We start from the raw sequence: 13,494 nt of genomic DNA on the forward strand, positions 1-13,494 counted from the left end.
TTCCGCAAAATGGTATTCGGCGAAATGGTTTGTAATGATGGCGAATATTTAAATGCTATCCACCTTATTTTATCAGGCTAAGCAATGGGGGGAGTTGTTTTCTACTTGACTGTGAGGAAAATTTGTACATTAAAACACCCATGAACTCCTCTGAAACTTGCAAAACACGAGATTGTGACAAAGGTCATCCGAGTCATTCACGATGTATGTACAACACAGTTTAATTTGTGGCAATACGAAGTTTGTCGGGTCAGCTAGTATATACAGTAGGATTTCGAATTTGGCAACAAATGCGTGTCACCTATGTTGCCAAAATCGAGACCCTTTTTTGATATGAAAAAATTTAATGTAAATGCGTTAGAAAATGACTACATATTATTAATCAACGATTGCAACCATGTTATGTTGGAAAAATCTGCCAAGAGCTATCCGTCCGGTGCAAATAAGTTTTTGGCGACCCGCGGTAAGACGTAGTCCTACGGCAATAAAAAAAAAACTACAAGGTATACAGCCCTAAGGGTTGTACGAAAGGGTGACGTAGAACTATATCAGACCATCAGATCAAAAACTAATGTGCATTTCTGGCATATATATGTTTATAAGAATCTGTGAGTGCCATTGTTTAAATGTTTAAGTCAATTCTTCATTGAATGCAATGGTGGCTTTGAAAATACGTGGACGGGGTTTCATGAGTACAACGCCTGCAACCTTTGAGACATAGAGATTTCTTTTAAAAATCACTTGTAAAATAAATAAATTCAAAATTAATTCATGCCTCCAAAAATTCCCATATGCCAAATTTGATTCCATTCGCTTGATTAGTTCCCGAGATACGAAGAAATTTGTATGTCATTTGTATGGGATCTCCCCTTCTTATAGAAAGCAAAGGTCCTAATTCAAAATTTGGTTCCATGTGCTTGATAAGTTCTAGAGTTAGGAGGAAACTTGTATTTCATTTGTATGGGAGCACCCCCCCCCCCCCCTCTTATAAGGGGAAGGGGTCTCAGTACACCAAAAAATTCTTACCTCCAAAAACCCCCACATGTCAAATTTGGTTCCATTTGCTTAATTAGGACTCGAGTTGTGAGAAAATTTGTATTTCATTTGAATAGGACCCTCCCCCCCTGTTACACCCTCCTTAAAATTGCTCTCTCACTTCCTATGAAATTGCTGGTCATTTTATCTATCCAACGACATATAAACTGTTCAGTTTCGTTCAGTAGTTTAGTAGTTATCAGCATTTGAAATCTTTCATTCAAACGTTACACTTCTATAATTTCATTTTCACAAAGTGCTACCCAGTCTCAGTATAGTAAAGTGAAATATTTTGTGTTGCCAAAATCGAGGCATGCCAAAATCGAACCATGCCAAATTCGAAATCCCGCTGTATATAAAAGCGAGCGTGAGTATGTTTGTATGTTTGTATGTTCCACCATAACTCCAGAACGCCTTGACCGATCTCCACCAAACTTGGCACACATGTTCCTTGACAAAAAGAATCACCACTGGTGGGTCAACAAAAAGGGGGGGGGGAGGTTCCCTAATAGGGGGAGGCCATACATCCGAAACGGCTGTTGACGATTTATCACGAAAACTAATGAAGTTCAAGGTGAGTTAAAATAGGTGATCTAGTTTTCACAGTTTGTAGAACAGAAGTGCGCAGAACGATTGGTTAGCAACCATCGACGTTGTTTATACATTCAACTGTTTCCCCTTTGAAAATTTCGGTGATCGCCAAGGGTAACCCAGCGGGGGTGAAAAACAAATTTGAACATCAGAAAACCTCTCTTGACTAACCTTGATGAAGTTAACGTCCGCAAAGTCTTTGAGCACTAGATCATAATGTTTTGATTTGTTATCTCAAAATTTTCTCACATTTCAAAACATTCCGTTTACGTAATTCTAAACGTAATCTACTGAATTGGCAAATATAATTAAAAAAGGGGAAACTTTTATGTGTGTTAGTTTACCACTTAGCTTAGCCTAATGAAAAGCTGACCACAAATAAATGTTTAACGATATTTCAACCGTATAAATGTTTCATTAAAACCGAATAGATCCAGATAATAAAGTTAATTGAAATGCCGGTAGAGGATATTATTGTGTAATTCCATTTATGACCTTGTAACACGGAAACCCATTGCAGTACACCGACGCAACGAATTTCACGAATCTATCACTCCAGTGATTGACGTAGGTAGCTTTCGGTCTCGACTATACACACTATTAAATCATCGCTTGATACATTCTGCGTTAAATCACTTGCACAATATATATTTACCATCTCCGCCGACACAATTCACGATTAGCAACAGCAGCTACCAAATCGCATTAAACGGAAGGAAAAAGATTTAATGCCAACATAAAGTTTGATCGAGGGAAGATTGAAAAGCGAAAAAAAAATCATTACAGCAGTACCAATTTCCTTCGGCTTCGGCAAGGCAAGCATACCGAAAGAGACCTAAAGCACAAAGCGACGAACCCGTCATGTAGTCAATAAATCATCGGAAAGCGTTTCTGTGAATTAACATATTATGCTGCACCTTTGCATAATTCCAAGCATTAATAATGTGTGTCAATGTTGATCACTTCATCTTCGTTATGTGTAGGGTTCAATAGAGAACGAGCAACTAGAAAAAAAAACAAAACACAAACCTAAGATCGTTTATGTCTAACATCGCTACATCGCTACAACGCTCGCGCCGACACAGTCGGAAAACCTCCAAAACAAACCTCCACGAGCAGTGCAGCAACCCAGTTGCATTATGTAATTCCGCTCCACAACTGCAGTCCGTGCCTACGACAAGGACAAACCTATACATGTACCAGTACAACAATGGTCGATCGGCCCCAGCCAGAGTCGAAAGCCGCAATCCGGCGTTCACGATCGTCGGAAAGAACCTTCTGAACTTTACAAGGCAACAAGCTTTTTCTCACACATGCAATACATAGACGCGATCTCTCTTTCAAAACTCTCTGTTTTCTCTCCTCACCTCAGTCTTTTTTTTTTGTTGCACACAAATATGATCAAGTTCGAAGCCGCCGGTCGATCCGCAACATAGCATTCAGTTTCTTTCGTACGGTCGGCGCGTTTGCAGCTTATTTGTTGCTCGGAGGATCGGTGTTCCTCGTTTACTGTGACTTAAGTGATGGTTAACTGTTTGAATTTATTCTACATTTTACTGTGAACCATTGTGATCCGGTACAGGTGAATCAGCAGAAGGAGGTGTAACTTGTTTGGCTTCTCCCGAGCACAATTTGAATCAGATCCAGAACTGATTGATGGAGTCCTGAAACTGGTTTTCTTTGTCTGATCTCTGCCTGTTTGTTTCGGTAGTGTCGATCGAGCAGAAGTGTATTTATGTGTGAGTGATTGTAAGCCAGGACGGGTGGTTTGTCCCATTCTTGTGTGACAAAGTGTAAAAACAGCCGGTTTAACAGTACGTAGCAGTGACAGCAGAATTAGATTAGGTATGCTGTGGGTGTACCGTTGTGTACAATTGCGAGCACCAGAAAGGCTCTAGCGGATTTCCGACTTGTAAGCCGGACACCAGTAACACAATCAAAAACAACGACATCGACCACCGATAAACCCTGCTGGGAGGATTTCAATATTTTTTTCGAGCAGAATTGATGTCCATTCAAACCGGTAGGTAACATCAATGAGAATCAGGAAGACATAGTCCTGTTTCCGCGATCTCACGTCATTGGGCACTGAATATTCAATGTGTTCAAACCCGAACAAAGAACGGGTATCATTCTTGAAAATCGCGAACATCCGGTAACCTTTTAGTTCAGTCTACCTTACCGAATAACGAACCGACTGATGATGCTGAGAAGTGCCGGAGACAATAGAAATAAAGCGTACAACTTAATTGCATAGAATAAAGGATTCAATTAACTTGCAGACCGACGCTGTGGTAACTTCATCGTTGAAACCGGTCGTATAATTAAGCTATCCAAGAAAACATACCATGATCGATAGCGTAATGGGGAAGAGCACTCCTAAATGTCAAAGCTCATTGCACAGCAATACATACCTATAAGTACTCGGTACTTGAGTGAACAACAACTTCAAACTCGACATTCGAAGTAGATAGCTTTGACAGACTTTATGCACTATAGACATGTCAAATAATGTCTTTTAATTTTGTTTTACATTGATCATTCATTGACATTTAATATTTTCGATAAAATTTTAACGTTCGCGAATTTGAAGTATTTTCGATTGTCTGTCTGGATTTTCTAAATTTTTAACGAAGATAATACAATTTTTAACAAAAAATTGAATACCGCTCTGATTCAAACTTAAAACAGTCTCAAACTTCGAACACTTCAGAATAAAATGCTCTTAGTATCGCTTACATGATAAAATATCATGCTTGTTGTACACCACCGTGTTCGTTAGTATGTCCTCTGTCCGATGGTGTACAACAAGCATGATATTTTATCATGTAAGCGATACTAAGAGCATTTTATTCTGAAGTGTTCGAAGTTTGAGACTGATTTAAGTTTGAATCAGAACGGTACTCTCAAATTGTAGACAATTAATTTTTTAATTTTTCAAACTTTAAAAAATAATTAGGGTAAGCGTATCAGTAGTGGTGCATTTAGTGATAATATTTCAAATTTTTGATCGGAATACAGTGATGCCAAACCATGCATTAACACACGATATGATTAAAATGTTCTTAACTTCTCTAAAAATGACGGTTAGAATCATTGAAAATACGAAATTTTTTTACAGTGAAAGAGTTTTTTCTAACATCGTTGGTTTGCCTATAGTGGAGGTATTGTGTACTCATAATGGAGGTAATTCAAACTGGTTTTTTATGTTTGCATGAGAGCAAGTACTCACCTCATATCCTCGACAGATAAAAAAACATCAAAAAACGATAGAATTTAAGACCTATTTAGCAGTATTGAGTTTTAATGTTTATTACAAGCGAACCATAAAACGTTGGTGCACATTATGTGTATGTTATTTGAAAGCGTAACTAAACTAAAACCGCTTTTTATTAAAATTTCACCACTATTGGTACTACCGCCATTAACGGGAGATATTATACGGTAATGTTCCGATTTGTCAGCTCCCGATTTTGTCTACCCCCGATTTTATCAGCTTTTTATCCCGATTTTGTCAATCTATAAATTTTGTTTAACTTTTGTGCTTTTAAACATGATTTATACAACTTTTCAGCCTACTTAAAACTATTCTGATTCTCTGGGGAGAGTTTTTGAATAAAATGATACCTTCTTACGAGTAATTCGGGGTCAATATTAGGGTATTTTAATAGTAAAAATTCTATAGTTCCTAAACAAGCAAAGATAGAGGTATACTATATTCAGCAATGTTGTGTATTTTTGTTATTTGTACAACTTTGTGAAACATGAAAAAGTCATACAACAACTACAAAAACAGCTGGAATTGAAAAACTTATTTTAATGATTTTATATTTATGAGAAATAGGATTTTTCTATCTTTGCTGAAGAGATAGAAGGTTACTGTCTTCAGCAAAATTTCTTGTAATAATATGCTGTAAAACTTTGCAGAACACATCACTGAAGAAAAATAAATTTTTATTGCACTTTTAGGGTGATCAATCAAAATTTGAATTCCGCTGAACGATAGAAATATTAATTTTAAGAAACTCTTCCAAAGGTTCCATAAACCTAAAACCAAGTTTTCCCGCGCAAAACTAATGCGCACCAAACCTTTACCAGTGTGCTGTGTCCGGTTCATTGAGCTTTCGGTTGACCAATTGAGGGTTAAAATTTAAGTTTTAGTAGAAGTCTTCGATATTGCAAGGTCTTAAGTCTTGAATTTTGAAAAGAATTTCGAAAAAAAAATCCCGATTTTGTCATTTTCCCCATTTTGTCAGCCCAAAATTCAACATGGGGCTGACGAAATCGAAACATTACTGTATTTAGAATTCATGATCTATTTTGAATGCAACAAACAATGGCAACCCATTGATCAATTTATATCGTGACTACAGAAAAGTACGCGAACGAGACGACACATCTTCACTACTTTTCTATAAATTATAATACAAAAACTATTGAACCGGTACAGTACCTAAAGAAACGTTATTAAATAATTCCCTTTAAAACGTTTGCAGAATACAAGTCGCTCTTGCGGTTCCCCGAGGAGCTCCTCCGGACTTTTATCTGTTTGATCTGTTTGTTATGTATGACATATCTTTTCTATCTGGAATTATACTGTACTGTACATCGCAGGTTAAATATTTTATAGGCTCAGTTTCAAACAAACAAATTACAAAGTTTTTTACAGATTTCTTATCGAATTTTGTGATAGACTTTACATATAAATACTAATTTACATGTCAGGTAATGTTTCGTCACTATATGTAGACTTTTTCATGCGTTTTGGAGACAAAACTTTTTTCCGCCATTTGTCACAACTTTGCACTGTTGAAAATACAGACGAAATGACAAAAACTGACAAATTATATCACACACACATCAGATTGATGTCTTATCTCTCTTGTAGTGATATATTAACAATGCTAACTATTGAAATTCAGCAGTAAACAGGTTTTGAAGACGAGGTATGATATATCATGCGCTGGGTCATAATGGGTTAAAATATAACAAAAAAATAACAACGGGTCAAGGTTGCTACCCTGGGGAACTCTAGTCTCATTCAGGAAAAATATTCATGAAAAATAAATGAAACAGCGATGATCCGATTTTAACCAGTAGTTTCCTGTTCTTCAAACAAGACTCCAATCAGTGACGTAGGCATTGAGAAAACCCAAAGCTTGGCGAACTTCTAGGGCAATAGCATGGTTAATCCGATCAAATGCTGACTTACGATCAGTATAGAACGCATCGTGTTGGTTGTGAGTATGAAACGGGGATAGCAACTAGGAAGAAGCGTCCAACATTGCTCTCGCCATTCTTAGGATGCCCCTACCTTGCGCCTCCATGTGGTCGCATTCCTCAGGAGGAAAAAAGCGTCAGGGGAACAGAGATTGTGAAGATCTAGAACTATTCCGGGCTAACTAGACGCGCAAATTCTATGAGAAGACGAATCAATCTCGTAAAGGAAGGATACACACTGAAGCCTGATATGTGTAGGGACGAGGAGGGAAACCTGGTCACTAACGAACGTGAAGTGGTTGACAGGTGGAAGTGTTTCTTTGATGGGCATCTCAATGGCGATGTAACAGAAGACGGAACAGAAGTTACCCTGGGATAATAGAGTGCCGGCTGCGGATTTCGAAAAGATCCGGCGAAAAATCGGTCAGCTGAAGAATAATAGACAGACTCTCGGCAGAACTCTACAAAAATAACAAATCACTAGTAACGGCGCTTCACTGGATAATTTCAAGGATTTGGAAGGAGAGCCTGCCAGAGGAATGGGAGGAGTGGTTTGTCCCATCTATAAGAAGGGCGATCGGCGCGATTGCTGTATTTACCGCGGCATTACGCAGATCAACGCCGCTTACAAGGTGCTCTCCCAGATTTGGCCCTAGTCGCCTATGTATCAGGCGGGCTTTATGGGTCCCTTGCTAGTACGGATTTTCGCTCTTCTACAAATCCTCCAAAAATGTCGGAAGTATGGATTTCATGGATTTCAAGGCAGCATACGATACAGTCGAGCGCGAACAGCTATGGGAGATAATGCAAGAGAATGGCCTTCCGAGCAAACTGACGCGGCTGATCAAAGGTATCGTGGGGTGAGCTACGTGCGTGTTTCGGAGGTACTCTCGAGTCCCTTCGAAACACGCAGGGGGTTGCGGTAAGAAGATGGACTGTCCTGTGTGTTATTCAACATCGCTATTGAAACTGTGATCTGGCGAGCGGGCATCGAAACGAGAGGCAAAATTTTCAGCAATAGTAGCCAACCAGCTAATAAGACCGGTAATCCTCTGCCGACTTGAGACTGTAACTTTGTTTACTGAAGACATACGTGCACTTGTCGTATTTGAACGAAACATGTTATGAACTAGTGTAGGCTGAGTGCAAGTGGAAAGCGGAGAGTGGCGTAGGTGTATAAACCACTAATTGCAGGCACTACTTGAAGAGATTCTCATCGTGCATCTGGCGAAAGGTGAGAGACTGCGATGGGCCAGCCACATCGCAAGGATGCCGGACGACTACGCAGTGCCCCACCGGCACCAGGAATAGAGGCCAAACAACTCGACTGGGATAAACCCGATTTGCGTGTGTCGAGACGCTCAAGGACGCTCAAGCCCAGGGCCGAATACAGTGGAGAGGAATTCTTGATACGGCAAGAGCCGCCCCGGCTTTATGCTGCTAGAAGAAATAAGTAAGAATCGTACGGTGGGTGCTGCCTAAGGCTTAAGCTAACGGTTCTAAGTACGTAGAAATATCATTGTCCTATTTTAGGCCTATTTTAGATGACAAGATTGCAGTGAACCAGTTTACAACGGACAAAGAATGATCTGTAACAAACAGTAGATAGTTTATACAAATTGCATTTTATCATAATTAGGGGCCATCCATATACCACGTGGACAGTTTAGAGGGGGGTGGGGGGTATGGAAATGTCCACGCTTGTCCACGGAAGGGGGAGAGGGGGTATCGTAAATGTCCACGTGGACAAGTTTTTTTTCCATACTAAAAACAGAAATATTGAATTAATTATACATAACCATCGATCAGTGATTGGTTTTAGGCTCAAATTAAGTTTTAGCTTCTGATGAGGCATATGTTGACGTAAACACATGAACCGAGCATTACGGAAGGATGCGTCTTCAGAAGATTTTACGAACCGCGTCGCATCGGAAACGTCCTGTGTTGTGTTGAAGTAGACGGAAAAGCTGAGGTGCTCTAGTTAGACAGGGATACACTTGACGAAGAAGAATCATCAAGCAAAAGTCAAACTGAAACTGACTTTCTTGCAGTCGATAATAATTCACTGTAGACAAGATTACTATGAACAGAAGTCAGGTCCTAACACCTTGCATACGGATTTTAACGCTGCGAAAATTTGACAGAAAATGCACGGAAAAACCCAAATTTCCGCAGCGACTCAAAATCCGTATACATTGTGTCGGCCGACTGGAGCGTATGTATTTTTATAAATACTGCATAAATCAAGTTGAAAACAAAATTTAGCACCATACATTTCTGTTTTGTTGAATTACACATAACAAAAAAAATGTCCACGTGGACAAACAGGGAGGGGGGTAGGGGTTGAGTCAATGTCCACGCTTGTCCACGGTGGGGGACGGGGGGGTTGAAAATTGGTATTTTTCTGTCCACGTGGTATCTGGATGGCCCCTTATGATCTCAAAACATATTTTCCGTTGCCTCAATGCAAGGACGTTCAAATATCAAATTAGTTTGACAACGAATTTTGACATAACAGTGCCATTTTAGTTGAGACATGGCGAAACTAGCGAACGAATATTCAACTAGCGAGCTCTCAACGAGCGATTCACCGCTGTAACTGAAGTTGGTTAAAAAAAGAGCTATAAAATTTTAATTTTACCTGTAAAGTTGTGCATCATTTTTCAACAGCGCAAAACATTCGAGTTCATCTATCTCGAATCATCTTTCACAGAGATCAATCACGTCGTTCATAAAAGATCTCGTGCTGTACCGTTGATTCAAAAACTTTTGAATCATATATTTATCGAAAAATTATGGAAAATGTGTTTTGCCAATTCTTATGATAATATTTAAATCCGTCAAGTCGCTTTCGATATATGAATTTTTGCTTTTGAAAATTTAAAATTACATACATTTTACACTTGCGAATGTGATTATTGTCTCAATAAAGTCCATTGGAAAAAGATGATGTAAAAAAAGAAAACATGCTTCCGCAATGCTCCAGATCAGTTTCGACGCTAAATAGAGGAAATCGAAGTTTACGACGCAAAACAAAACAAAACGAAACCATAAAATAACCAGCAAAGGCTATGAGAAAGATAATAAGGACATGAAGCAATACTGAGTTTGAAACGGACAATGGCTTGAACACGGCTTAAAAAGGGCTGAGAAAAGCAATAAAAAAAATTGAAACCATCCCAAACAAACAAACCTTCGTAATTGCTAAACCCATATTTGATATCAACTTCCGAGTCGGCCTTGAGATTCGATGCCGATTAAACAACTTAGGTATCGTGCAATCGAAATTAACTATTAGACGGTTTATAGGATCATTAAGCGCAATTATCCTGTACACAAACATGGTCGGTATCAAAATGGGAGTCTTTTTAGTTCGCAAACGGTTCAAACATAAAAGTTTTCAGCTAGCTTAAATCTACCATTTCCTGGTGAATCCACTAGCCGCAACCTTTCCCAATCTCCGAGTAGAGGTGATGAGCGCAACAGCATCCATATTAGCACAGAAAACAGCTGACACTGGATGGCCTCATCAAAAACAAAAAAAAAATACAAACAGCCCCCTGCAAGCTAGCGATTATTCAATCGCTGTTCACCTAGTGCAACTCCAAAGTGGGCGCGCGCGCAAAAAAAAAGGTAAGCTCGCTAACCTACATTTAGATCTTTAGGCATTCGACCGCACTCGACCAGAAAAGTCAGCGGAAAATGAAAGGTGTTCAACCGCGCAGATTCATTCACATGTCCCGTCCCGGGTATGGCGTACGTACTAAGTACACCGTACTCGGTACCGACCGTAAAAACTGGCAAGACTAGTTGTTCCCTGGCGGCGCTTGATTCGCAAACGCATTTGGAACAAACAAACTGGTCGGGTTTTTGATGTTGCAGCATAGAGTCCGTTCGTCTGGCCATTTGTCTAAGTAGCATAAGCCAATCTCGGACCAGTTTTCCGCGCCAAACAATGCAACCGCAGCTGCACTTGGACGCTGGCTGCTGCATGTTCCGCAATCGACAGACAGGGTGACCAAACTGGTCACTATCCATTTACCCACGGTTCACTGGCGCTGTTTTGAAGGCTGCGAAGGAATAGATTCACCCTGTAAACATCAACCCGCACCCGATGTGAAGATTCGAGATTCCCCTTTTTTGCGGTGGCCTTCCTAGTGGCGCGAAAAGCACGCCGTGTAAGCATAATCAACCGCGGTAGCATTATCGTGAATCGTGATTGTGCAGAAAAGCCATATTGAATACGGGAAAGAAGGTGCTTTGTCGAGGCTGTGAGGGTTAGTGGCCGCAGAAGAGGGCGAATATCAGAGGGCAATCGTCGATAAACGACATTCCGCGCAATTGCATAATTTCAACCGCAAACGGTCTGGCATCCTCTCTTGGAGAGGTACCTCTAACGACTTTCTGAATACTTTTTATTGAACTTACCCAGTACTGGACATTCACAGACTAGTATAAAAGCAGACAAGAAAATGTTACTGTGTAAAAATTTACATAACTTAAAAAAACTCGTAGCAAAATTTTAACGATTACCTTGAAACAGTTTGCTACCACGACTTAATATAAAAATTCTACTTTTCTGTCATACTGAAACCGGTTAATTGACGCCTCTCAGTTAGGATAATTAGATTCTGAGCTAGAAGGTACCATGCCAAAGAAATATTCCCCAGTGCCAGCTGTTCAATGAGTGCCGCTTCATCACCTGCTAGGTCAAAGAACCGCTTCGCAGCGGACAGTGATCGCAACCGCCCAACTCCGTCAACCACAGCAGACCCAATCGAACGGCTCACGTCAACGGAAATGTCGCCGTAGGTGTGCATGGCAGGCACAGAACACGATGGAAAGCGAGAGGAGGTACCTCTTACATAGGTACGTTTGCGGTACGTAGAGCCGCTCTAGACGGCGAAGAATAAATTTCCATTTAATTTGCACGTCTCTGAATCATCAATCCGGCAGCATGCTAACGGTTAGACGGACACGATCGATCGCACCAGCAGCCAACTGTCGTGCTCAGAGGGAGCCTTTACGTGGGCCATCCTATAGGTGCCAATAAACGATTCATTCAACCTTTCTTTCGTTCGTTCCCATAGAGAACGTTCACAATCCGTCAGTTTGACATTCCCATCGGATTCAATATTTACATACCTACATGTACAATACTACTTTTCATTCCTTTCCATTTTGATGACATAAAAGATTGGAATTTTACACAATCGCTCAGGGCACTTCAAAGAAAATTTCATTCTTGCCCCAATGCGCGGCCATAGCTTTTACTGCTCGATGCTGGTTTTCACTTTTCTCCCTAAACGATCGATTTCTTTGCTTCTTAAATCGCTTGAATGCGCGATTTACTTTCATCATCATCATCATCATCATCTTGGGCTCTTGGCTAAACATCGAAAGTGGTTAGTTAGCCTTCTGCTTCGTTAAATCTGCCTCCTCAGAAACGCCAGGCTAGCGGGCGGCCACACACACCCAGTTTCGGTTTCGTTTGGCCGGCTTCTTGTGCGAAGGTTTAAACTGTAACTGATGCACAGTCCGCTCGAATGGAATCGGTGCCCGAGCATCTTCTTTCCTCGATGGTGCGGATCTCGTTTGAAAACAAAACCAAGAAAAAAAATCGCGCGAAAATGCTTAATTGAATGCTTTTCTGCGCATAGTTTTACTATTATTGGTTTTGCAATTATTTTGTAATAGTACGAGCGTTTCGTTGGCTGCGGTCTACTGCTAGTGATGAGAGAAGAAAGATGCTGTTAACCAGCCGAAAAACCAGCTCCAAGAGAGTGCTAATGAATGTTGACCACCTCGAAGGTACGATGAGAAGATGTTCGGCAGTTTGCAACACCAGCAACAGCGGCAGGCAATTGTAAACTTTTGCATCCTTCCTCGCTATGTTGGCAGTTACCATCGCAACCGCATCATTGCACTGCTCCGCCGCATAGACATGGTAAAACTAATAAATATTGTATCAGCGATCAGTACTTGGGATGAAACAATAACTGTAGCGTAACCAGCTATTCTGGAAAAGCAAACTAGGCGAATATAAATAAACAATCAAATCACTTTGTGATGGTGCATTCAAATTGCATCGTTGATTACCTAAGCAAAGGTAAGCTGCATTGGAAATGATGCACTCAATGATAACGACACACAATCTCTTGCTCAATATAGGCTATTTTGCTGCTATAAAACAAAATTTCCTGAACGGAAGTTTTCAATAAAAGTCAAACGCAAAAAACATGAAACATTCCCAATGACATAGCATTTCAATCAAAAACAAAGACCTGAATTCACTGTGAGAAAGATGAAACATGGTTATGGTCCTGGAATCTTTTATCTGCGAATAATAAAAGGGGATGACTGCTGCTTGGAAAAGGTCTCTATTCAACATTTAAGACTTATACTCCGATCACGATCAAAGGTCTAATCATGAAAAAACAGTTTTGTATAATATTTTTGTATTTTCTCTAAGTCTCTATACTGTCGCTACTTTTACTTTTAACTTTGCTTTAACTTTAACTAACTTTAACTTTTTTTTTATTATTAGAGTGGTTTTAACCCAGAGGGTCATTCACCACTTTTAACTTTTGTTACCGATCACATTTCGACATAATAGTTATGGCGACTTTCAATAACGAACTAGAGCAA

The 13,494-nt window shown here is 40.0% G+C and overlaps 2 protein-coding genes across 3 annotated transcripts in view; one reads left to right on the forward strand and one right to left on the reverse strand.

Annotated features, from left to right (window-relative positions):
- LOC128733883 (centrosomal protein of 135 kDa) overlaps positions 1-13,494 on the reverse strand; it is an 81,969-nt gene that overhangs the window by 9,185 nt on the left and 59,290 nt on the right. The gene's annotated exons all lie outside the window — the stretch shown is intronic.
- The window catches only part of LOC128738400 (uncharacterized), a 40,228-nt gene continuing 29,830 nt past the window's right edge, over positions 3,097-13,494 (forward strand). For both annotated transcript variants that reach the window (XR_008412103.1, XM_053833496.1), the window contains exon 1: positions 3,097-3,649. The gene's annotated coding sequence lies outside the window, so the exon portion shown is untranslated. The remainder of the gene's footprint in view (positions 3,650-13,494) is intronic.

Source organism: Sabethes cyaneus, chromosome 2 (genome assembly GCF_943734655.1).
Source record: "Sabethes cyaneus chromosome 2, idSabCyanKW18_F2, whole genome shotgun sequence".
NCBI lineage: Eukaryota > Metazoa > Arthropoda > Insecta > Diptera > Culicidae > Sabethes > Sabethes cyaneus.